Source organism: Hippocampus comes, unplaced genomic scaffold (genome assembly GCF_001891065.2).
Source record: "Hippocampus comes isolate QL1 unplaced genomic scaffold, H_comes_QL1_v1.1 scaffold38, whole genome shotgun sequence".
Lineage (NCBI taxonomy): Eukaryota > Metazoa > Chordata > Actinopteri > Syngnathiformes > Syngnathidae > Hippocampus > Hippocampus comes.
Genome location: NW_017805716.1, coordinates 426,919 through 429,614, shown reverse-complemented (window position 1 = coordinate 429,614; position 2,696 = coordinate 426,919). Strand labels below are relative to the sequence as shown.

General features: G+C 53.0%; 1 protein-coding gene across 8 annotated transcripts in view; it reads right to left on the bottom strand.

Annotated features, from left to right (window-relative positions):
• Positions 1-2,696, bottom strand: part of atp2b1a (ATPase plasma membrane Ca2+ transporting 1a) — a 29,208-nt gene that overhangs the window by 16,330 nt on the left and 10,182 nt on the right. The window lies entirely within an intron of this gene.

Below are 2,696 nucleotides of genomic sequence, written 5' to 3'. Positions count from 1 at the left end.
GCGGGGGCGGCTGGAGAAGAGCGTGGCGGAGCGGCGCCGCAGATGCTCGGTGCCCGCCGCTCGGGATGCCCGGGGAGAGGGGGTGGGCGCGGTGTCTTGCTCAAGGGCGCCTGGAAATACTCCCTTCTTACGCTTGGATCCAATTACGGCTCCGAGTTTAGAGTTGTACGAAAAGTCGTGCCGAGGCAAACTTTCACGAGATGGCTTGTCTGAACGTTTTGGTGTTCAAATACACCGCGTTTCATTTGTTTGTTTTACGTGCCAGTTTTGCGGTGAATTTCAACAGAGAGGGATAAATAAACAGCTTGAAGCAAGAATGCTTTGCTTCTTATTTGGAGAAGTGGGAGAGTCTGGATCAGGATTACTTTTAAAACGGTGTTTTAATACCGGGGGGGCCAATATTGTGCGTCTTGTACTCGTACTCTGACACCAATACCGCTTTTTTACGATCCTGACATAATTTCTGGGGTGGGCGTCATGTTCCGCCGTTCGCTTTAACCTTCAGGCGGTGACACCACATAGCTCAAATGTTTTGCGTTGCAGGCTAGAGTGGAGCAGCACTACATTATCAAGTATCGGTACTTAGTATTGGCGGGTACTCAAACATCAGTACTTGTACTCGCCCCCCCCCAAAAAAAAAACGATCTCACGCTCAAAAGGAAAGCCTGCATGTTTTTTGCATTTACATTCCGATTTAAATCCAACTTGTGCAGTCGGACGCGTCGCACGCGACCGCCCGGACCGACGTTTGCCGCGCCGCAACAGTTTGGGGTCGCGGAGGCAGGTCATGTGTCACGACTGCAGAAAAACCATCGCGATCGGATCTCCTCGGCCCGGCAGCTGGTGTGGGACGTTTGACTGACGGCGGCCGGAGTTCACCCGGCGCACGCCGCGGCCACCGTTCTCCGGGAGCGAGCTTCCCCCCCCCTGCCGTGGCGCTGGCGGCGAGCTGGAACCGACTGAATGATTACTCCGGGAAAAGCCTGGCGTGAAATCTAATTAAGGCTATCTGCGGCATCGGGGAGCTCCGCCGTGGTGGAGGAGACCATCCCGGACTCCAACGCGAGCGGCCGAGTTGCCTTGCGGAAAGAATGTCCGGATTCCTCTGTGACGAAGATATGTATGCTATGCTCATCTTTAAAAAAAAATAAATACATAAAAAAATAACGCGCCTCTAATCTCTGAAATAGGTGGCGAGATAAGAACGCGACATGTCGCGGTTTATCTCCAAATATGTCAGGCGGGACGGCGATGCAGCACAATAGATAAACGGAGGCCGCGTCGGCACGGAGCTCGCGCCGATGAGATTCTTGGAAACGATTCCGTCACACGTCGATATTCGACTTGGGGCCATCTGCCGTGCCGTTTTTTTGGGTGGCTTCGCTTGAAAAATGTATCCGCAAATATCCACGAGCCGCAGAATGTCAAGTATTTCTCGTAATATTGTATTTTAATTACAATGGTTTATAGAGGTAAAGAGGTGACTTCCTCCTTTGTTCATCGGAGTAAACTCCGCGGCACGGAGCAGCAAAAGAAAAAAAAAAAAAACACACACACACAAAGGCGGCAGACTCGTAATTGTCATCGATGCCTCCTGGCCCAACGCCTGGGCTGCCTGCCAAGCTAACACAGGTTTGTCAGCATCGGGAACGCGGCGCACTATTAATGGTCCATGGCGGTGACGTTATGCAACACGGGACGGCCTGAGAGAGACGTGCGCGGAGCGGCCGCAGATGCTCGGGGGCCGCCGCTCGGGATGCCCGGGGAGAGGGGGTGGGCGCGGTGTCTTGCTCAAGGGCGCCTGGAAATACTCCCTTCTTACGCTTGGATCCAATTACGGCTCCGAGTTTAGAGTTGTACGAAAAGTCGTGCCGAGGCAAACTTTCACGAGATGGCTTGTCTGAACGTTTTGGTGTTCAAATACACCGCGTTTCATTTGTTTGTTTTACGTGCCAGTTTTGCGGTGAATTTCAACAGAGAGGGATAAATAAACAGCTTGAAGCAAGAATGCTTTGCTTCTTATTTGGAGAAGTGGGAGAGTCTGGATCAGGATTACTTTTAAAACGGTGTTTTAATACCGGGGGGGCCAATATTGTGCGTCTTGTACTCGTACTCTGACACCAATACCGCTTTTTTACGATCCTGACATAATTTCTGGGGTGGGCGTCATGTTCCGCCGTTCGCTTTAACCTTCAGGCGGTGACACCACATAGCTCAAATGTTTTGCGTTGCAGGCTAGAGTGGAGCAGCACTACATTATCAAGTATCGGTACTTAGTATTGGCGGGTACTCAAACATCAGTACTTGTACTCGCCCCCCCCCAAAAAAAAAAACGATCTCACGCTCAAAAGGAAAGCCTGCATGTTTTTTGCATTTACATTCCGATTTAAATCCAACTTGTGCAGTCGGACGCGTCGCACGCGACCGCCCGGACCGACGTTTGCCGCGCCGCAACAGTTTGGGGTCGCGGAGGCAGGTCATGTGTCACGACTGCAGAAAAACCATCGCGATCGGATCTCCTCGGCCCGGCAGCTGGTGTGGGACGTTTGACTGACGGCGGCCGGAGTTCACCCGGCGCACGCCGCGGCCAGGATGTCCGCGGTCACGCTCGTCTGGAATAGACGGAGACAATTAGCGGGAATGGCGGCCAGCGTCTACTGACGAGGATCCCCCACCCCCACCCACCCTTGCCAGCT